The following is a 23,280-nucleotide window of genomic DNA, read 5'->3' as shown; positions in this document are numbered from 1 at the left end:
CTTTTGTTGTCTTTCCATTTTAGAAAGATGTCTCCTTTTTTCCTTTTTTCATTCTTTCCTTCTTCTTCTTCTTTTGTTTTTTTACAAGCAGTGATTTCTAGTATATTCTCAAGATTGTACACCTACCACCACCACTACCTAAGTCCAGAATCATTTCTTTTGACTTATTGACTAGGGTTTTCTTTGTTTATTTTGCCATGGTGTTTACAAAGACCTGTAGGAGAAGCTCCTTTACTAACAAATCCTCACATTTGAATTCCCATTTGTGCTAAAAACTGTAATCATACCTATGATCTCATGTGGACTTTGCCTGGGAGGTATGTGAAGCATTACAGGGCCCGTTTTACAGGTGAAGAAAATGAGACACTTAGAGGTGACCTAAGGACAAAGCACCAGTGAGGGGCAGCGTCTGAGCCAGATATCAGATCTCCTGTTTCCATTCCCAAAATAGTACTCAGTGGTAACATTTTACCCCAGAAACTTTGCTAACATGTACAAAACACTGTCCCGTGGGTGAAGCAGGTTACAGCTCCCAGGGGTAAGTCTCAGCAGTATGGACAGCTTGTCAGAAGGAATGTGGCCAAAGGCTCAGCATACTCATGCCTATAGATTTACTGCTACTTCCATAGCTCTTTCTCAGTTGTGGCTTCATTTCTGAAATCTGCTAGTATGGGTTTCAGTACCATGAGGGCATTTTCCATAAAGAGGAGGAGAAAAGGGCAATTCCACCACTACTTGCTGAAGCACTGACCCACAGTCTTGGGCCTCCTGTAATCCTGTTATGGGGTGCTTGTTTGCACCTTTCTTACAAGATTCAGTGTAAACGTCTCTAAGATTAGCAACATACTCAAACTAACCAGACCTAGATTCTCTTTTCATTCATTAAGTCAAGGATTTTGGATCCCTATTCAGTTTTATTTCCTATCATTTTTTCCTATTATGTAGATTTACAGTGGGTTTAAGGTGGCATTGTTTAGGAATCACTTCCTGGTCTAATCCTAACCACTTAGCATCTTCAAGGATGATGTAATATGTCAGCGACTGTCTAAAATTGTTATAAGAGGCTTTAAAAATACCCCTTGTCAACATGCACCCTGTTGATGGGAATGAATACACACGCTACTTTGTGAACAGTTTGAGAGAGTCTATCAAAATTTTAAACATGCTTATCTCCTAACCTGTAATTCTATTTCTAGGGCTTTTCTAAGACTCTTCTATAGCAATCCACTCATACACATGTGAAAGTGTCATGTGCAAGAATGTTCATTGCCTCATTAAAATAGTGAAAAATTGGAGGGAAAGCTAAATATGTATTTGGGATTCCTAAATGTAATGTACTATAGAATACTACCCATAAGTTGATTTAAATGACATGGTATGTTATCAATGATATTTTTTTCTCTCTCATACTGATGAGACATAAAAAAGCAAATTGCAGAACAATATATATCATACGGCCGCATCTTGTAAAACATAACAATACCAAAGTGCTATCAAGTTGTATGAGTTCTTTATGTATTTTGGATATTAGCCCTTATCAGATATATGGCTTGCAAATATTTTCTCCCACTCAGCAGCTTGCCTTTTCATTTTGTTTACTGTGTGGTAGCTCTTTACTTTGAAGCAGTCCCACTTGTTTATTTTTGCTTTTGCTTTTGGTGTCAGATTTTAAAAATCATCAGCAAAACCTATGTCAAGGAGTTTACTATCTATGATTTCTTCTAGGAGTTATATGGTTTCAGGTCTTATGTTCAAGTCTTTAATCCATTTTAAGTTAATTTTTGTTTTATGGTTTAAGACAGTGGTCCAGTTTCATTCCTTTGCATGTGGCTGTCCAATTTTTCCAATACCATATATTGAAGAGACTGTCCTTTCCTCACTGTATAATCTTGGTTCTTTTGTCATAAATTAACTGACCATATATGTGTGGGTTTATTTCTGGGCTCTCTATTCTGTTCCATTGATCTGTGTCTGTTTTTATGCCAATATCATACTGTTTTAATTACTATAGCTTTGTTATATAATTTGAAATCAGGGAACAATGCCTCCAGCTTTGTTCTTCTTTCTCAAGACTGCTTTGGCTATTCATGGTCTTTTGTGAGTCCATATACATTTTAAGATTGTTTGTTCTATTGCTGTGAAAAATACCATTGGAATTTTGATAGGGATTGCATTGAATCAGTATATTGTTTGGGGTAGTATGGACATTTTAACAAAATTAATTCTTCCAATCCATGAACATGGGATGTCTTTCCATTTGTTTGTGTTTTCTTTAATTTCTTTCATTAATATCTTGTAGTTTTCAGTATATAAATCTTGCACCTCCTTGGTTAAATTTATTTATTATTATTCTTCACCAACTAAATTTGAGGGTTTTTTCCCCAAATGGTCTAATTGGGCAAAGAAGATTGGCCTTTTCTCTCTACTTCCTCATGCTGCCTCTGGCACTTGACTGCTATGCGTTTTCAGTTCCTTGACTGAACTATTCAGGATGGCAGGTTTTCTCTTCACTTCTTGAGGTTAAGAATACAGATTCCACAGCCTCTTTTTTTTGTCACCTTGATAGTCAAAAGCTGTGATCTGTGTTTTGAAAGTGTCTTCTGGGGAATCTGAGAGGTGAGGCTTTGGAGCCAGACTGCCTGGGTTCAACTCCCAGCTCGACCATTTACTGCTGTGTGACCTTGGGCAAGTCACTTAACCACTCTGTTAATAATTGTACCTCCTTAATTAAAGATGATACAAATAGATGGAGAGATATACCATGTTCTTGGATTGGAAGAATCAACATTGTGAAAATGACTATACTACCCAAAGCAATCTACAGATACAGTGCAATCCCTATCAAACTACCACTGGCATTTTTCACAGAACTAGAACAAAAAATTTCACAATTTGTATGGAAACACAAAAGACCCCGAATAGCCAAAGCAATCTTGAGAACGAAAAATGGAGCTGGAGGAATCAGGCGCCCTGACTTCAGACTATACTACAAAGCTACAGTAATCAAGACAGTATGGTACTGGCACAAAAACAGAAATATAGATCAATGGAACAGGATAGAAAGCCCAGAGATAAACCCTTGCACATATGGTCACCTTATCTTTGATAAAGGAGGCAAGAATATACAGTGGAGAAAAGACAGCCACTTCAATAAGTGTTGCTGGGAAAACTGGACAGCTACATGGAAAAGAATGAAATTAGAACACTCCCTAACACCATACACAAAAATAAACTCAAAATGGATTAAAGACTTAAATTTAAGGCCAGACACTATAAAAATCTTAGAGGAAAACATAGGCAGACCACTCTATGACATAAATCACAGCAAGATCCTTTATGACCCACCTCCTAGAGAAATGGAAATAAAAACAAAAATAAACAAATGGGACCTAATGAAACTTAAAAGTTTTTGCACAGCAAAGGAAACCATAAACAAGACGAAGAGACAACCCTCAGAATGGGAGAAAATATTTGCAAATGACGCAACTGACAAAGGATTAATCTCCAAAATTTACAAGCTGCTCATGCAGCTCAATATCAAAAAAACAAACAACCCAATCCAAAAATGGGCAGAAGACCTAGATAGACATATCTCCAAAGAACATATACAGATAGCCAACAAACACATGAAAGAATGCTCAACATCATTAATAATTAGAGAAATGCAAATCAAAACTACAATGAGATATCACCTCATACTGGTCAGAATGGCCATCATCAAAAAATCTAGAAACAATAAATGCTGGAGAGGGTGTGGAGAAAAGGGAACCCTCTTGCACTGTTGGTGGGAATGTAAATTGATACAGCCACTATGGAGAACAGTATGGAGGTTCCTTAAAAAACTAAAAATAGAACTACCATACGACCCAGGCATCCCACTACTGGGCATATACCCTGAGAAAACCATAATTCAAAAAGAGTCATGTACCAAAATGTTCATTGTAGCTCTATTTACAATAGCCAGGGCATGGAAGCAACCTAAGTGTCTGTCGACAGATGAATGGATAAAGAAGATGTGGCACATATATACAATGGAATATTACTCAGCCATAAAAAGAAACAAAATTGAGTTATTTGTAGTGAGGTGGATGGACCTAGAGTCTGTCATACAGAGTGAAGTAAGTCAGAAATAGAAAAACAAATACTGTATGCTAACACACATATATGGAATAAAAAAAAAAAAAGTTCTGAAGAACCTAGGGGCAAGACGGGAATAAAGACACAGACCTACTAGAGAATGGACTTGAGGATACGGGGAAGGGGAAGGGTAAGCTGGGACAAAGTGAGAGAGTGGCATGGACATATATACACTACATATATACAAACGTAAAATAGATAGCTAGTGGGAAGCAGCCGCATAGCACAGGGAGATCAGCTCGGTGCTTTGTGACCACCTAGAGGGGTGGGATAGGGAGGGTGGGAGGGAGGGAGATGCAAGAGGCAAGAGATATGGGGACATATGTATATGTATAACTGATTCACTTTGTTATAAAGCAGAAACTAACACACCATTGTAAAGCAATTATACGCCAATAAAGATGTTAAAAAATAATAATAATTGTACCTCCTTAAAGAGGTTTTATGAAGATTAGTTATTGGACATGTATTAAATGTTCGGTAAATGTTACAGGAAAAAAATCCTCTTTTTTAAAAAAAATTTATTTATTTATTTATTTATTTTTGGCTGTGTTGGGTCTTCGTTTCTGTGCGAGGGCTTTCTCCAGTTGCGGCAAGCGGGGACCACTCTTCATCGCGGTGCGCGGGCCTCTCACCATCGCGGCCTCTCTTGTTGCGGAGCACAGGCTCCAGACGCGCAGGCTCAGTAGTTGTGGGCCCTCACGGGCCCAGTCGCTCCGCGGCATGTGGGATCTTCCCGGACCGGGGCACGAACCCATGTCCCTGCATTGGCAGGTGGATTCCCAACCACTGCGCCACCAGGGAAGCCCAAAAGAATCCTCTTTGAAAGCAGAGCACGTGTACTTAGTGCGGACCTTATAATCCTGTGGTGTGAAGTTGATGTCAGGGGTGTGTAACCCCACTCTCTCCTCACACCACGTCAAACAGCCTCCTGAAGATGCTGTTCAGTGACTCCCGTGTGAAGTGGAGCCAGTACCAGGCCCTGCGGGTATAAGGTGACAGTGAAAATCAAGAAGAACAGTTACTGATAAAAAGCTATGCATTGTGCGTTGGAAATCTTTACTTTTCATAATTGGAATACAAATCTATGAATTTTTCACGGAGAGTGGTGACATAAGAAAAATCATTATGGTCCTAGATGAAATGAAAAAGGAATTAAAAGCATGTGGATTCTTTTCTTGTGGAGTACTATTTGCGAGCATGTGTGGCAAATGGCGTGCGGTACATACATGGAACTTGATGACTGAGGTGGGGATTGGAGGGTGGGCGGTATGGCCTGGGTGAAATGGGAGCCAGGTATGGGAGCAGTATCGCAGGGCTGTGGTGCTGGGAGAGGAAGCTATGAAAACCCAACCCAGAAATGAGTGCTGAAAAGCCCATTAGTAAAAAACTGACTCCTTTTCACCTGATGAATTTGCTAATGAACAGTACCAATATCTGCAAACAGCCCATTTTTAGTAAGCTTGGATTGACTTCTTTACTGAACTGGACCACTTCAAGGCTTTCTTCTCTGAAACTTATTAAATGACAGAATCTGAAAGAATACCTTTAATTCTAGTCTTAGAATCTTGGCCACGTGTCAGATGACCATTGATTTTTTACTACCACTAGGTCAAAAATTATATCCTTTAGTGACAGGTGATGTGTATAATGTTTATTATACAACTGGATTTTCCCAGGGATCCCGACTGAGACATAACTTGTCCTTCAGTGTTTCCCCACTAGTGTTGAGGAGGGGATTCTGCAACACCCCAGGCCTCTGAGAGCTGAGAAGTGTTCATTTCATCACCTCCAGAACTATGAAAATTCCCTACTCTTGGGTGGTGTGTAGGGTGGGGGAGAGTCTACACCATGAGGTGCTGAACATTGGGTTCTCTTTGTAAAGCCTAAATGTTAAGATACTTAATGTGGTTCATGAAAGCTAGAAAGAAAAGCTGAAATAGTTTGAGAAGCATTGCTCTAGAATTATCTGTGGGGAAGAAGCAGTTTTGGTTTAGTTGGTTGTTTTAAATGTATTAGAGACCATACATTGTAATGAAAATGAACTATTTGACAATGAAATTTTATTTATTTTTAAATTTTTAATTTTATTTTTACTCATTTATTTATTTTTGGTTGCATTGGGTCTTCATTGCTGCACATGGGCTCTCTCTAGTTGCGTCAAGCAGGGGCTACTTTTCATTGCAGTGCATGGGCTTCTCATTGCAGTGGCTTCTCTTGTTGCAGAGCACGGGCTCTAGGTGCTCGGGCTTCAGTAGTTGTGGCATGTGGGCTCAGTAGTTGTGGTTCGTGGGCTTAGTTGCTCCACAGCATGTGGGATCTTCCTGGACTAGGGATCGAACCCGTGTCCCCTGCATTAGCAGGTGGATTCTTAACCAGTGCGCCACCAGGGAAGTCCCTAGACAATGAAATTTTAAAAGTCATACAAATGCAAGCTCCAAATTTTAATTATTGCATTCAGCATACATAAAAGTCATTCTGTAAAATGGCCGTAACATTTCTAAAACCTTTCTCTCAATTTCTGTACTTATCCCACCGTGAGCCTGGAACAGAAGATTCTGCAGATGGGCCCTAGTCCATGGACCACCACTTTGAGTAGCACCAGGCTACAGAGTATTGAGAACAATAAATTTTCTTCCACAACTTGGACCCAGCCTGGGACCATTTCAGAACACAGAGAAGTATGTGCGTAGTTAGTGCTCACTTCAATGAATGTATCACCAGAAAGACACTGTATTGGAAAGTACTCTATCATGAGGGACACAAAAGCCACCTCAAGATTTCAGTCAACTCAGTGATCCATAAGTAATCCGTTGATCAAGGCAAATTGTTCATGATCCTCCATCATCACTATTTTTAAGTGTGAAAATGCCTATTTCAGGAGCTATGAGGGCAGTCTAAAGAGCAGGGGAATTTCCTGAGGGAAAAGAAATGTAACCTCTGGGTCTGGGATGAAGGCAGAGCATAGGTTTGCCAAGTAGCTAGGGGCAAGGAGACCTTGATGACTCCCTCTGACGAGCATGCTGGACCAGTCACTTCAGGAGTCTCGGGTGATTAAGGCTATTTTCCCAGCAGAGAGGCAGCTCAGACTGGACAGAAGCATTGTGTGTGTCAGGCCACTCTGAGACAGAAAATCACTAATTGGTTTGGTAAAGTGGCAGACCAAACTTCCTGGGTGAGTTTGAAGGCTCTCTGACAGGCCAGAGAGTAGGTGTCAGCTACTTTTTAAGCAGCAAAAAGTGGAACCAGAAAAACCTTATATTCTACTTTCAACTGGTGAAAAGAACTACATAGATAAAGTCTGCTTGAGGCATCCAATGTCCAAAGATGAACAAATTTCGTGTTCTTCCTAAACAGTGGCTATAATTTTAGTAGCTTTGCAGTCTTCTGCTAACTTGGATGGAAAAAAATTTCATCTTCATTTTCCTGGTGTTATTGACTGCACATTTCTATTCCTATTGAATCAATATTTGGCCTAAGCCTTGGCAAAATACTTCTGGGGGACATTTCACTTGTGGCTTACATTTTACAATTCGACTTGTTTATAAATAAGTCCAGCTACGGGACAACAGTGGTGAAAGACCAGCCGCCACCTGACCTCAGAGAAGAGGCAAGTCTACTTAGAAGCAGTCCGGCTTTCATGCAGACTTCTCATCCTAAGCAACGTTGCAACGTTGTTACATTGTTGCGGTGAGGAAGGAAGTTGGAGCTTTATCATCAAACCTGTTTAAGTGAAAGACAGGATCAGTGATTTGGAGTTTGTTGCTTCCTATGATGAGAGAAGTTTGTATTTCATTTCCACAGTATTTTTTAATAGCAACCTTATGCTAAGTCAACATATGCTTACCGTATAGATAATTGTCTCCAAGAATATCAATACATATGGAATTCTTCAGATAATTAATGCTTCAAACTAGGCATCAAGCTCAATTATCTAACCATTTCTGGTCCAAGATCAGATTTTAGGCACCGTGACTCTCCATTTCCATTTCTTTTTCATCTTGGAGGTAGAAAGAAATTTCTACCTCCAAGAATGGAATGGGGTGGGAGTTCATCCACCCCATTCCATTCTCTTCACAGATGAGGAAGAGATGGGGGATAAAAAGAGTTACCAAAGGTCTTACAACAAATTATGGAAAGAGCCTGGGTTCCATTCCCGCAGTTTGTTGTCTCGTGTTCTTTTAGGCATTACCTCCTGGTTTTTACAGAAATCAGAGTTCATAAAAGAAACTCTGAATATAATTGCTGAGGACATATGGTCTCGAATTTATGCTACAGGATGCTAATCATTGCCTGCCTGCCTGCTCATACCCTCACGAAAGCAAATCACCCACCCCAAATCCTTGCTGCCTTAGCAGCCAGATTTTGTACCTGTGACTCCTCTGACCCCGCTATTGCTAATTTGTCTGGGGATGACCATCCCACCCCACAGAGTTCACCCACAGAAGGGACAAAAGGTGAGATAGGGCAATCAGATTCTCTCTTTCAAGGGGATGAATCAGGGAAGAGAGAAAGGTTACCTTTTGGAAGTGAGATCATGAAATTGAAATCAGAATAAGTTGAAAGATCGCTACTGTGGCAAACAAAAACCATATGCAGTTCAGAGCCACGAGAGAGCAGGAACCCAAAGCAAGCAGGGAAGCCGGTGAGTAGAAAGAGAAGAAAACGGAGTCAACAGACAAAGCTGCACACAGACTCTGCAACACGGGCTGCCACAATGACAGTCACAGCTACCACCAACACTGTTCTGGGCACTGCGCTGAACATCTTACCTCCATGAACCAACGTGAACCCTCTCAACAACCTAGGAGGAGCACATTAATTTATCTTTATTTTCAGATAAACACACTGGGGCACAGAGAGGTTAATGAACTTGCTGAGGGTCACATAGCTCACTTCACTGCTGTAGTGCCCGCCAGTCTGTTGTATGCCACGTGATAATCCCAGATATAGTCCTTTAAAAAAAAAAAAAATTGAAAATGTAGTTATTTAACCTCAACAACGATAAAAATAGAGTGTTGGGAAATATTTGACTTGAAATGTTCAAGCCTATGATAAAGACTCACCTAGGAAAAGCATAAACATTTATGTATTTCATTCCTAATAGTCTTTATCTCTCAGTCCTTTACTTGAGTTAGAGTTGGAAATCTCGCCAGGCAGAACCAAGGTGGACAGCCAGTAACAAAGATGGGGGACTGTGGGCTGCAAATCAGGTTCTTGAGATCTAATGTCTGGAAGGGAATATAAGACAGGGGTAGAAAGAAGAGGTTAAGTGGAAACATAGTTAAAAGCAGAAGAGCTCACATGCCCAGCTTCTAACTAATTAGTCTCAGGCGCCTATTACGTGATTTAGGAGCATGCGTGTTAAGCAAAGAAGCCAGTAAAATGCACAAGACTGAGTCACACCCAAACCTGGAAGTGTTCAGAGCATGACGGTGGGCAAAGGTAACCCCAGTAACTCAGTTCCTAAAGAATATCAGTGGGAAGGTGGTACTCTCAAGAGAGCCACAACCAAAGCTGTGGTCCTGAGGAAACAGCCCTCTCAAGAGTTTTGAAATATACAGCAAACTGGGAGAGCTATAGAATTTTAAATACCTGGGATTTGGGCAGTCGGTCAGAGGTCAGGAGGAGAGAGAATAACAATATTGATAAATGAATATTTATCAATCACTAAAAACAATGTTTCTCAAACCTTCCTTATTCTGAGTATTAGAATATAATTTGGAGCTGCTTATCAATCAATCTGTTGATCAATAAACAAATAAAACCAAACCATAAGCCACAACCTAATCCCACCAAATCCACACTTCCAGGGAAGAGCCCTGGAAATCTGTACATCAATAAGCGTCTGGGTGATTCTCATCATCAGAGTTTGTGGAGCACCACACCGGTGATGATCGTCCTATGTCATCCTCACCCTGGCTCTTTCAGGTTGATAATATGCTACTATATCCCTTTGCCAGATGATGAAACTGAGTCCCAGAAATCCGCCATAGACTATGCAGTTGGGAGGTGATAGAATCCAGATGCCTCCAGAGACCCTGGTCCCTTTGGCTGAGAGTGTGATTTGCCAAACCTGTATGTTGCCCACTGGGTAGGAAGGGTCAAGGTGGGGCCTCTAATAGGAGGGCTCTGAATCAACCCATTGCTAAAGGAGTTCAGGGCCCTGCCAGGCTCAGTTTACCCCTCCATATCCCAATGTTTGCCTACCTGCCAACTTTGAAAAAAACTGAACAATACAAAATCGTCTTGAACAGAAAAGAGGCAACCAAGGAAAGCAGACACAGGCCAGCAGGGGTTCAACCTGGAGTGTGCAGAACATGAGAAGTGGAGATTTCCCTGTCCCAGGCCCACTTCTGTTCCCTGTGTGGGTGAGTGTGGCACGTTTAGGGATGGGTTGTGGTCGGGGTTATGGTGAGGGAGGAAGGAGGGCATGGGGGGTGGGGACAGAGGTTGGGAAGAGAGAAGCTACCAGTATCTCTGGAATTTTTTTTTTTTCAATGGTAGCTCCTCCTTCCCCTCTGCTTTCAGAAAGAGATTTTATGAGGCTAGACTTTGTAACTCCTCACACTTGTTGGAGATGTTCCTCCCTGCCTATTTCATCATGGTGATTAGCAATAAAATCCTTAAAATGAAAAGGACCTGTGGTTTCTTTGGGAAAACAGTAGAGAAGGAGGATTTGGTTCTGTACTTTCCATCTGTGAGATCTTGGGCAATTGACTTGTTAGAGCTGTCATTCACCGGTAAGTGAGTGTGATCATATCTACCTCTTGAAGTTGTCTTGAAATTTAATGAAATATGTATGTAAAACACCTAGCATGTAAAAATCCCTCGTGAACATCAGCTCCTTCTTCATATATACCCTCTCTATCTTTACCTCAGCTTCCGTCCTGTCCCTATCAGCATCTTACTCAAGTGGGTTATATCTCAAGTTCCAAATCCTTCCTGAGAGGAGCACAAAGTAAAGGAAGAAAGTGAGAGTCTTTTTATGCACAGTGGCTTTCACACACTCAGAAACAGTGCAACAAATTTAAAGTTCTCCAAACCAAATGGGAAACCCGTTCTCACCACTCTACTCCACCTGGGTCCCAGTCAATAGATCAGTATGTATTTCTTGTGTCTATATTATGCTGGATGTTGAAAATGTTCACTGCTCCTGAATGCCTGAGACCCATATCTTCTCATCTTATCTTACTGGCAAAGACGTTTATTTTAATTAGCTTTATTCCCTCTCCCACAAGGAGGAACAAGTACAAGCATTTTATCTGCATTGGTTACCTTTGTTGTAAATTTCTTCTTGAAAGCTCCTTATTCATTCACTTATCTTAAAGTCTTGCTAAATACTTGTTATGTAACTAAGATCTGATAACTGAGTGCTTCCTAGTGAACATCCATCCTTTCACGCTCAGTTTGAGTGGGTCGGCTGAATTGGTTGGTTTTCTGCATTTGGCACTTTGTGTGTAAGTTGGTTTGTTCCTCTCTGAGAATAATTTCCATACGTAAGATCTGGGGAAACTATTGAATCCCTACTGCAAAGCTAACTACTCTTCCTTGGGTAAAGTGACATCTCCAAAGGATGGCTGTCAGGTTGAAAAGAACACAGACTTGGAGTCACATAGACCTGGCTTGATTATCATTTCTACCATTTAATACCCAAATTTTCTTCACCTGTAAAATGGGAAAAAGAATGCTTCCCATAAACATTTATTGTGAGGATTGAATCAAATAGAAAGTGCCTGACATCCTACAAGGGCTCCACAGACACAAATCTTTATTTTCTTCATTGATATATCGCAAGAGACAAAACCAGTGCCTGGAGCATAGTAGGGGCTCAATACGTTTTTATTGTATGAATATTGAATCAGTAATACTCAGTGAATGGGTAAATAAATATTATTGAATGAATAAATATATGTTGAATGAATGAATGACTCTTGGATAAATAAATAATAAATATTGAATGAATAAACAGTTTATAAAATTCTGCACCAGAAGAGAGACACGCACCCCCAGACACGCAGGAAGTGTTGTTAATAGAAGCAGTAACCACAGGCTCATTTGGCAGCCTCGAGACTGGTTCCATCCTCTCCCATCCTCTCCCATCCTCTCCCATCCTCTCCCATCCTCTCTTGGGCTGCTGTGTGCAGTGTTTCTCCCACCGAGGCATCCCCAAATTTTATAGGCTTCTTCATGCCACGATGATTGCTTGGATCCAAGTGTGAGCTGGTCGGCTACTGTGCACAGGCTGTGTTAGGAAACAGGACAATTTCCCAGCACCCCAGGTGGATGCAGGCCACAGAGAAAAGTGAGGCTGGTGCCTTTTGCTACAGAAGTAGCCTTTTCATCCAATCAGGACAGCCCATGGTGTCCTTGCTGACCCAGGGCTGGGGTGAACTTGCCAAGTGATAAACTCTACTGAGATTCTCAAGAAAGCAGCCACTACTTCCCCCAACTTCTTGAGCCGTTAGTGTGAGGATGGGCTTTGGCTGTTTCGCTGCCCCCTCGGCCTGGCACGCTGGAGTCCTACAGCTCCTTCCCACACCAGGGCCTTGGTTCTAGCTCCTGGGGTGGGGAATCTCTGTAACTCTGGAATTTAACTTTCTAACTTCACAGAAACTCACTGAATTTCAGAGCCTTGGCTCCTTGTCAGGCAAGGTATAGTTCAGCTTCCCGGTTTTCTTTCCGCGGGGCTGAAAGCAAGGCCATCCTCCCTTGCGTGTTTTCAAGATCTGGGGCAAATTACACTGTATCTCCTGTCACTTCAGCCCCAGCATCCCTGCCATAAGCCACATATTTTTATCTGGTTAAAATGAACATCAAAGGCAGCCATAAAGGAGAATAAAGAGAGAGGAGACATCACAAAAGGGGCCTTGGGGAGCAGAGAAGGGGGTGAGAGAAAGGCAAGAGAGGGCCCTTGCCGGTGGGACTATGTCCACCCCTGCGGGGAGGAGGAGGGAAGGTTCTGAAACGGGAGGGTCCCAGTGCCTCAGATTTTGTTTTTGCGCAGGAAGCCCCCATCTCCATTGCTTTTTCCTCTGGCCTTAGGATCTCCACTGCAAATGGAGCAGGGAGTGTGGGGGGCACGTAGAACACGGGGCCCCGGGGGGCGGTACTGTGGAGAATGTCTTCCAGGCCCCTTATCTGCATGCTCCAGGGCAGGTGCCCACCGTCCTGCGTGTGTCTTCCAGGCAGCCCAGCCCCTCCATGTCTGATAGTCACTGGAAAATAAGAAAAGACATGTCCCCTGCCTTAGTATTGCCCACATGCTACCACTTGGCAGCGCTTCAGGATTTTATGACAAATAGTAATGAATAATTAACAAATCATTTGAGCTGTTACCAAAAGCCTGAAGACAACAGCAGTGTCTCAGCTCACGCCACCCCAGACAGGCCTTGACAGTGTTTCCTCTCTTAATAAAGGCTGCCTGAGATGCCGGGTCTCTGATAACAGCCTCGGGGCCGCCAGGGGACCAGATCACTCCTTCCCGGGTTCTGCTTGTCCCTGGGCTGCTGGCAGGAGAGCGAGACGAACAGAGCTGGCGTCTCGACTTTCTTTTAGTTCTGCCACATTTTTCTGTCAGAGACCAAAGTCTGGGGGGGGACCCGTGAGCTCCATCAGAGAAGTGGTTAAACCAGGGGCCGGGGGGCAGCTTTATATATCCCCACCCTAGGGGACATTTGGCATTGCCAGGAGATATTTGATTGTCAGAACCAGAAGGGGGTTGCTCTTGCTACTGGCATCTAGTGGGTAGAGGCCAGGCATGCTGCTAAACGTCCCCTCGTGTACAGGACGGCCCCCACCAGAAAGCATCATCTCACCCGCGGTGTCCACCCTGCAGCGGAGGAACAGGATGATGTGCCCCCCATCGTGGTTCAGTGCGTCCTGGTGCCTGGAGTGAGCCCAGGACTGAAGAAACTTGGGCTCCCTCGAGTGGTCACTTACACTATGACAGGCAGAGAGAAAGGCACAAAGCAGCAGGGGGTTCAGATAGCAGTACAGTGTGTGTGTGTGTGTGTGTGTGTGTGTGTGTGTGTGTGTTTTAAACAAGTCATTTTATCCATCGCACAATCTGCTTTGCTTGATGGTGACAGCAATTTTCATGAATCATTAATGAGCCATTTTCTTCTCTCCATGTTGTTAATATCTATGCAGAGGCCTTTGAGTTGAGAGCAGATTTCTTTCTGATTAGTCAGAGTGTTTATTTTTTGAAATATGTTCTTCTCATTTAGCGGAGCACTTGAGTGTGAATTCGTGTGCTTTCTTTCTGTTTGTTTTCTTCCTAAATGAAATCTCCAAGACCTTCCATCATGTTTCCTAGTCCTTCTTTTGGAAAAAGAACATTCGAAGCAGCCAGAATGGACAGCTCGTAGATAATACTTCCACTTATATTTTTGACGGAGTGAGGATAGAGGGTGGAAGGTAATGGTACGATTCCATTTCTGACTTTATCAACCCTAAAGAGTGAAAATCTTGCACAGTCAACTCCAGTGTATCTGCAGTGAAGAGTTTGTAAAATATGTCTTGTCTATGAACGACTGGTTTCCCAACCAATCAATACGTTTTTTTTTTTGGCCTTTAGCTACTCTTTTTTTTTTCTAATTTAATTTAATTTAATTTTATATTGGAGAGGGGGTGGAGAAAAGACAACAAGCAATACTTTTTTTAATGGATTATTTAACATCTAACTGACCTTTCTCATTTATCTAGTAGCCTGTCACCATGTCACTCTCATGTTCATAGTCACAATAATCATATTTATTGAGTAAATCCCACACGACAGGTACCATGTAACATTCACTAACTCATCCAACCCTCATAATGATCATATGAGGCAATATTACTGCATTTTACAGATGAGGAACTGGACACATAAGAAGATAAGTAACTTCACCAGATCACTGAGCCAGCAAGTAAACAATCGGGACAAGAATCAAGGTCTGTCAGATCCCAAAGCGTGCTACCTATCCCACTGAAATTTTCAGGGCTCTGGTCAATCAGAACAGCTCTCCAGGCTGGCCCTCAGGGTCTCCACCAAGCTGTCGACCCCTTCCATCCAGCCTCCATGCTTGTGACCCTCTCTTCATAAGCCCTCTGCTTCTGAGATCATTTCCTGGCTGGGCTCACATCAGCTTGGCTCCTTCTTAACTTCTAGTCAGCATTCTCCTTTTCCTCACCAGAAACGCCCTCCTTTTTCCTCCTAACACTTCAAATTCTGTTTTTGCTTCAAAGCCCAGTTCCCACCACCACCATGAAGGCTTCCCTTATCTTTTCCATTATGAGAATGCACACTCTCTAGGTTTGGATGCAAGCCTGCCTGAATCTGAGGTCCCGGCTCTTTCCACAGACTGCTTTGCCTAAGAGAGAAAACATAACCTATCTCTGCCATTCCCTGGTTTTACAATACAAGTTTCTGTGCCTCCTTCCTTATCTGCAAAATAAACCGAGTAGACTGAATTAAAACACCCAGTCCAATTCACAAGATTGTTGCAATAAATAAATGAGATAATGCAAATGAAAACTCTTTGTAAGAGTTTGTTAGATTATCACCTATAAGGCATTGTTAGATTATCACCCTGATCTTTCTTTTTCAATTTTTATTACTTGCATTTTTTTTTTATTCTCCACCTAATCCCACCAGTTTTGTTCAATTGTGTATGAAATAGGTCACTAGTGATGGGTTGGCAAGAAAGTGGGCTTTTTTTTCTGTTTTCCAGGACTTTTCGCTGCAGAAATGCAACATGTGATCTGCAGTCTCAGATGCCAACACAGGTTGTGTTTTTAGAAAAGAAGGGAGAAAACCAAACGACTTCAATAATGTAAACTATCTGAATGGCCCTTCTATGCCCCAAAATACAGATTTTAGTAAAATGTGAGGAAAATCCACTTAATTATGCTACTCGACATGGGAAAGGGGCTTATAGATTTTCTTTGTCATGAACAGCATCACCATCCTGACACTGATAGGTGAAGAGAGTGACTGGTTTTCTAGGGTCTTTATTAAATGCACAGGGGACTATTCCTGTTGGAATTTTCCCTGGAATTGCATTGGCTAATTCAGAAAGAGTTGACATCTTTACATGTTGAATCTCTCCATCTGAGAACACGGTATAGCTCTCTATTCAAGTCTACATTTATATTCTTTGGTGCTTATGCCCATAAAGACGTCTATATATTTTGTTAGCTTTATTCCTAGGTAGTTGCAGTTTCTCATGCTATGGCCATAGGCGGTATTTTAAGTTATGCTCACAGGTTTCACGTCCTTGTGTTTTGGTAAAACTGTCCCACTGTCTGAATGTCAACTTTCGAATAGTTGTTGGACACACACTCCCCGCACAGGAACCACTGTGGCCGGCCTTGGCAACCAATCAACACAGCGTGCTCTCTTGCCTTTGGGCAGCGCTGCATGATTTTTAATGATTAGAGCTCAATGAAAAATTAATACAGCAAACTGATGGGCTCTGACTCTGTGCTGAGATCCCCAGAACTTTCTAATAGGACTGTGGCCCCTCAGTCCTGGTGGACAAGAAAAATCTCACTTTCAAGGAGAGAAAATTTTCCCAAATGAGAGTCCCTGTAAGAAATCTAAAAGCCAAGGATAAAAATTGAACAGGCCTATGCCTTTCTTATTGGTTCTGCACATTCTGGAAGAATTCAGTGATGTGCCACACAGTATACTGGGCTGGGAAGCAGAAACTAGAGGATGTGTTCTGTGTATCAACCTAAAGCACTGATTGCACATAAAGATTTTTGAGTAATTTAATTTGCAAATAATTTAAAACCTATTTCTATTAAGATAACCAGATAACTTATGAGCTAGAATGCAAAATTTGCAGGTATATATTTTTTAAAGTGCCAGGGCATGCTGCCCAGGTTTCCCAGAGGTCCCCAGCCAGTCCCCTCTGCCTTTGGTGCTCTTTGGAGCAAATGCCTGGATGCCCTGGGAGGAAGTGTCAGCAAGGGATGTACATGCATGACATTTGAATCCAGTTCTCTCCTTGTTTTGCCATCCCTTGGTTGCTCATTGGACTCTTCTGGAAGATTCCTTGATGCTTTTCCTACACCTTTGTACCATTTGGGGTCAGTGGCCCTAGAGCACCCACTTGAAACCTGAAAGAGTAACTGTCACAGCCAAAGTTTCCACGGCTTACAGGGAGCAAAGTGCAGATCTGGATCACAGAGTATGGTCTTTGGCTTGCTGTGTTCTGTGTTAGTACCTAAGACGGACGAGGGTGGGCTGACTGATGGAACGGGGAGGGGAAGACACACACTGTTGCCTGTACTTCTGTGGGAGAAGAAACACTGTAATTCTACGGGGGGAAAAGGACTCCTGCTGGCTGCTGATCTGTAAGATTAGGCCTGGCAGAAAATATCCACTGTGGTGGAATTTTACAAAGTCGATTCATTGGCTACGGCACATCTGTGGCCAAGTACTATCTGCTTTTCTTTTGGATGATTTCTCCCTATCACCTGTGTTACTCTATCCCCGTTGCCACCTCATGGTTGGATTCCTTCAACACTGGTTCATTTGTATTCTTTTTCAAGAAACATTTAGCGTGAGTCAACTCTGCTGATTTTTGGACCAAGCATGGGGGTCCCTCAGAGCGCTCACCATCTACTGAAGGAGATGAATGTACTAATTACCAATATAGTGGTGCCCCCGACCTGCAGTTTCAGTTATCTATGGTCAACCTGCAGTTCAAAAATATTACATGGAAAATTCCAGAAATAAGCACTTCATAAGTTTTAAATAGTGTACTATTCTGAGTGATAAAATCTCACAGCCTCCTGCTCTGTCTGCCCAGGTGGTGAATCATCCCTTTGTCCAGCTTATTCACTTATACTCTAACCACCCATTAGTATAGGAAAAAACACAGTATATATATGGTTCTGAACTATCCTCAGTTTCAGGCATCCACTGGGGTGTTGGAACATATCCCCCATGGATAAGGGGGGAACTACTGTAGTGGGGTAAGGACAACCATAGAGAATGGTGTGGGATGTTAAGTGACTGTGGAGAAGACTAGACCTAGCCAGTTTTGGGCATCAGGGTGACGATATTTAATTACTGAAAAACAAGGTGGGGGAGGGGAGAGGGGGAAAAGTGAGACTTTTCTAAGGTTAAAAAAAAAAGGAAAAGTGGCAGATGAGCAGATATATGTTAAGGTCGAGAGTGGAGCTTGGTTCCTAAAGACAAATTCAGGATAAAAGTAGAGAGAAGAGTGAGGAGTGAAGCTGGAATAATGAAGCACAGTCCAGAACAACAGAAGGCCTGAGTGTTATATTAAGGAGCTCAGATTTTATTATTCTCAGGTCACTGGGGAGCCGTGGAAGGATTTTAAGCAAGGGAATGACATGATCAAATTGATGTGTTAGTTCACTCTAACTGCAATGGGGGAAATGGATTATCTACACATTCATTTACTTTAATTATTGTAATTACATATAGGTCCACACATAGAATATTATGGTCATTTATTACGTTGAGTCTGGATTTTTTTGTTTGTTTTGTTTTGCTTTCTACAAGTCAGATATTACTTTATCTGCAGTAGGAACAGCTCTCTTTCAAAGGATGTTGACGTCAATTAGTTTTAACTGATCTGTCACTTTTAATTTAATTTTGTGAATAGGTAATAGATGAAAATGGTTCAAAATTGAAAAAGTGCAAAGGATAGACAAGAAAAGTGTAACTTCCTCCTATTCGCAGCTATCCAGTTCCCCTTCCCACAACAACCAATGGTATTAGTATCTTGTATGTTCTTACCTAGAAGTTTTATACTTAATGAAAACTATATGTGTTCAGATGTCCTTTATAAGATATATTTGTTTGTACATTCTTTTTCAGCCTTTTTAAGATCAATGGTAGTGTACAATGCACATTATCCTTTGCTTTCCTCCCTCATGTAACAGGATTTGGACATGGTCTTATGTCAGGATTTAAGAATTTTCTCATTGGTTGTTACTGCTGCTTAGTGTTTGGTCGTGAACCTGTACTCTAACTTATTTAGCCATCCGCCAGTAATGGACCTTCAGGTTGTTTCCAGTCTTTTGCTTTTGTAGACAATGCTGCAATTAATGATGTTGCCATTGTCATTTCACACATGTGCAGGTGCATCTCTAGTATAATTTCCCAAAAATGGGATGGCTGGGTCAGACTATGTACTTAGGTAATTTTGATTGCTGAGACCAAATTTCCCTCCATAGAAGTTGTACCAATTTAGACTCTACTAGAAATGCTTGAGTTTGCCAATACAGTGTGTTATAAAACTCCTAGATCTCTGAAATCCGATAGGTAAAAAATGCTATCTTACTTTAATTTTGATTTGCATTTGCATATAATGAGTAAGACTGAGCCTCCTTTCATATGAATAAGAGCCAGCTGATTTTCTTGTCCTTTCAAGTATCTGTTCATATACCATTCTCATTTTCCTATTGGGTTATTGGTCTTTTGCATAGTAATTTATAAAAGTTATTTATCTAAAGACAAAGAAAAATAACTCCCATATTCGTGATAAGAATTGAAAATATTGTTCCAAGTTTGTCATTCATGTTTTGACTTCGTTTATGGTGATTTTTGCCATGCAGAAAAGTTTATTGTTAAGTAGTTGAATTTAGCCATCGATTATTTTATAAGCCTTCGAAATTTGTGTAACAGTTTAAAAAGTCTTTCCCATCTCAAGATTCCAAAAAAAACCTGAGGTTTCTTTGCGTACTTCCAAAATTTCAGTTTTTATGAAGTGAGAGGCATAAAATCAAAATTTGACTATTTTTACTACAAGAGATGGTCATATGGTTCAATCTAGTACATTCAGTTCTTTGAGCTACGTGTCATTTATTCTGGTGCAAGATATGAGGTCAAGTCCACCCTAATGTTTTCGTAGATGCCACCTCAACTAAGTAAGCCGTCTTTTCCCACTGATTTTTTAATGTCACCTCTCATATACTAATTTTGCAAATGAAGTTATACATGTTTCTGATCTTCAAAACTCTTCCATTGAGCTGCCTGCCCAAATTGCTCTTTTAATTATTTAGATTTTACATGTTTTAATATCTCCTTATTATTGTTTTTCAGAATTTTCCTGTCTTTTCTTGTGTATTTCTCCATCTGAATTTAGAATTTTCTACCTGAGTTCTTAAAAAAAAAACTAATAATAATCTTGTTTATACTTTTATTAAGATTACTTTGAATTTATAGACTGAGAGTGAATTGCCACTTTTATGATGTTGCATTTTCTGAACTGGTTTCTTAACTGTTTCCAGTCTCTGAGTTCTCTAATCCATGCCTTCTGCACTCTCCCACCTGACTAATCTGCCTCAAGCATCAACTTCATTAAATCCCATCCCTGAGTTTCCCTAATCCATCCCTTTGCTTGTTTTCATGTATTTTCCCTTCAGAAATCTGCCATGTCCTCTTCTCACCCCACCACTAACTAGAAGCCCTGATAAATCCCCTTGTTCATCCAGTTCGCATCTTCAAGTGATATCTTGCTTGGCTAGTGTGACACTCCACTCTCCCCTCACTTCCATGAAATCACTGTTCCACCTCACCAGTTGGCACTCAATTATGCATGACTTTTTTTACACACATGTATTTAACCTGAGTGGCTTAGGTTTCAAAAGCAGATAATTAAACATTGAATTACATTTACATTAAACCCAAACTTCTGTGGTTGAAATAATGATGCACGCTCAGATTCCTATTACTTTAGACCTGCGTATGCCTGAACTTCTTGTATGTCTAGATCATATAATCTCTACCGATTGATTCAATCTGTCAACAAATAGGTATCGCATGCGTACCATGTGCCAGACATTCTGATAGTCATTGGATATTTGCATCAATCAAATTAAGCAAAGTTAAGCAACAACAACAGATACCCCCTAATCGTAGTGGTTTATAACCATAAAAGTGCATTTTTTGCTCTTGTTACATGTCCATCCCCACTCAGCTTTGACTCCACTCCAAATCTTTATTTCAGGACTCAGGTTAAAGGAGCTGCCCTATTTGGGCTATGCTGGTCTCATGGCAAAGGGAAAGAGCAACGGTAAAGCCATGTGGAAACTCTTAAAGCTTTTCCTTAGAAGTGGCATATGTCAATTCCACTCATATTTTATTGGCCAAAACAAGACACGTGACTAAGCTTGAGATCAACAGGACTGGAATTAGACTGCTCTGGGAGGAAGGCGCCCTTTAATGAAAGGCATTGAATATTTTTAATAGGTGGTACAATGTACTACAGCAATAAATTCGTGAAAGAGACAGGTGTAGTACTAATCTCACAGAGCTTATAAACTAGCAAGAAATATGGACATTAACCAGATAATAACATAATTGTGACAAATGCTCCAAAAGAGAACTAGAGGATATTAAAATGAGTTAGTCAACATAGTCTGGGTGGTTTAAAAGACCCCCTTCCTACCATCACCAAGAGATATTTCAGAGTTAATAGAAGTTAATTAGGCAAGAGAAAGGGTTGCCTCCTAGTCAAATGCTTTGAATAACTTGAAGTCATCCAAGACTCTTGAACATACTAATTTGACCAAAATGGGCAGAATTTGCATACTTGTATTTTGAAGATTTTCTGCATCTAAATTCAATAAGATAATCTCCTCGAAGGCTCAGAATTCCACAACTCCATATTAATATGTTTTTCCCATATGACAAGTCAGATATAACATATAATTACATTATTATGTTGACATTTTCATTGGTTTTGAGGGACCCTAAGTGACAACTTATAATTAGACTGAGATGTTCCACATGTGGCTACACTACCTGTATATTCACACAATATGTGTAATATATGTTGTATTTTCTTCGGTCTAAAAATGTAATGCCATTTACAAAAGAAGTTGGTAGTAATTATAGAGCGAGGGAATGGTTTAATCATTTCGAATGGGAATGTACCCTATCCCTAACATGTAGTTATTCAACCATTTCCACTTTCAGAAAATGAGGATACTCTCAATTATTTACTGAGAAATAAATGAGTAAACTAATAATGATGCTGGGGTCTTAGTCTTCCTTTCCTAATGGATGCCTCAGAAGAGAGCCTTTGTAATTCTGTCTCCATACCATATGTCTCTGTTGACATTAAAGTGCTTAGTTCCAAATGAGTTGGCTTCATTCAAGCATCTTAATTCAAGAGTGGATGATTAGATCCTAAGCTAAAAACCTATTAGGATGTAAGCACTTGTGTTTTTGAAAGGTATTAAGGGAACATCATAGTATGGTTGGAGATACATTCTCCCTATCTAGTATTGGGTTGGCAAGAATTTCATTTCATCTTCAAACATAACTGACTAGCTTCATGTCAAAGTTAAGCACAGAACGAGAAATCTGCCAAGTGTTTGTTATATAATACACAGCCTGGATGGTGTCAGTTTTTATACTCTGCTAAGAGTAGTTTCAGAGATATTGTCTCTGAGCAGAGGTAGTCAGAGAAGACCAAGTATCTTTTCCATGCAAAAAACACCCTGAACAAGATTCGGCGCTCAGAGCAGGAACCCACTTTCATGGGACTTCTAAAGTCAGTGCCACACTGTGGTGGGATTCTGAACCCATGAGGTTTCTTAACAGGCACCATGGTACAAAGCAATCAGTGTGAGTAGGAAAGAACAAATCATATTGCAAATACTTCCAATCCCTCTGAGAAAGCACATTCTGATCTAAATAAAACCCAATGCTCTGATTGTTCCTGCTTTTATTTAACCACTTGTGTGGTCCAAACTGATAGAATTCTCCCCCTCATCCTGTTAATTTGCTTTGGTCCCTATGTAATCCCATCATCAGCGGGGCACAGTGATCTTCATATTGGGAATGGCAAAATCATTTGACAACCATCTGCCTAATGTTTTGGCAGACATTTGTTTAGCTTACAGAGCTACTGCCAAGTTGGGACTCCTCATCAGGAATAGACATTTCAACTAGGGAATAAGGCAGAATAGACTGTAAAGTCCCAGGATTGAGATTTCCTCATTAGTTTCTGACAGGTGACCTGTAAGGCTGCTGACTTTATCACTCCTTGAGAAAGACAGACAAGATGAATTTATCATCATCTAACTTGAAAGGCATGAGCTAGTTTCTCCCTCCCTCCCTCTTTTCCTCTCTACCTCCTTCCCTTCCTCCATTTTTACTTCTCCCTT

At 41.0% G+C, this 23,280-nt stretch overlaps 1 long non-coding RNA gene across 1 annotated transcript in view; it reads right to left on the bottom strand.

Annotated features, from left to right (window-relative positions):
• Positions 1-4,657: 4,657 nt before the first annotated feature.
• Positions 4,658-23,280, bottom strand: part of LOC309663686 — an 88,913-nt gene continuing 70,290 nt past the window's right edge. The window contains exon 2 of the long non-coding RNA XR_014265406.1: positions 4,658-4,765. This is a non-coding gene — a long non-coding RNA (uncharacterized lncRNA). The remainder of the gene's footprint in view (positions 4,766-23,280) is intronic.

This window comes from Balaenoptera physalus, assembly GCF_965194825.1.
Source record: "Balaenoptera physalus genome assembly, chromosome: 7".
Lineage (NCBI taxonomy): Eukaryota > Metazoa > Chordata > Mammalia > Artiodactyla > Balaenopteridae > Balaenoptera > Balaenoptera physalus.
Note: the sequence above shows the minus strand (reverse complement) of the source record. Positions and strands in the feature narration are given on the sequence as shown.